Raw genomic sequence first — 649 nt, 5'->3', positions numbered from 1 at the left:
TATATATATATATATATATACATATATATATATATATAGAGTGGGATGCACAGCGATGGTGGCTGCGTCTTCTAAGCGAAGTTTCTGCTTCTCCGGAGCGCAGCAACTCCATGCAAACATTCCAAGGTGAGCTGAGATGCATGCTCACCCCCAACTCTACAACGAAGCTGGATACTCAATATTTATATATATATATATTGCGTGGAGCCCAAAGAACAGCTGAGCTGGGGTTCGCCTGTTGGCTCCTCTTTTTTTTATCTCTTTTTATATATCGAGTGTCACTGCTCGACGCTCTTGGAGATGTAAACTTAAGATATATCTTCAGTTTTTCAGAGTAAATAAAAGCAGAATTATATAAAATTATTTTTTTGTGAATATACGCAGCAACAGCTGCAACACATACACTGTACAGACCATACACTGACCACCGTGCGACGGCTCAGGTATCGTCGATGGTGTTTATAGTTTTTTTTTTTTCAGAATATTTATTGGAGGAATTTGTGAAAAAGAATAAAAGTTTATTTTATATTATTTAGAGGATTTATTTGCATGCAAGAGCATAGATGTATAGAGGCGTGCTGCAGCAGTATCGACGGTGTTGTTGTATACACCCACCCAGGCTAGCCTGGGGTGTTCTGGTCGCTGTTTA

Source organism: Eimeria mitis, genomic scaffold (genome assembly GCF_000499745.2).
Source record: "Eimeria mitis Houghton genomic scaffold, Emh_scaff5551, whole genome shotgun sequence".
In the NCBI taxonomy this organism is placed as follows: domain Eukaryota; phylum Apicomplexa; class Conoidasida; order Eucoccidiorida; family Eimeriidae; genus Eimeria; species Eimeria mitis.
This window is presented reverse-complemented; position numbering follows the sequence as displayed.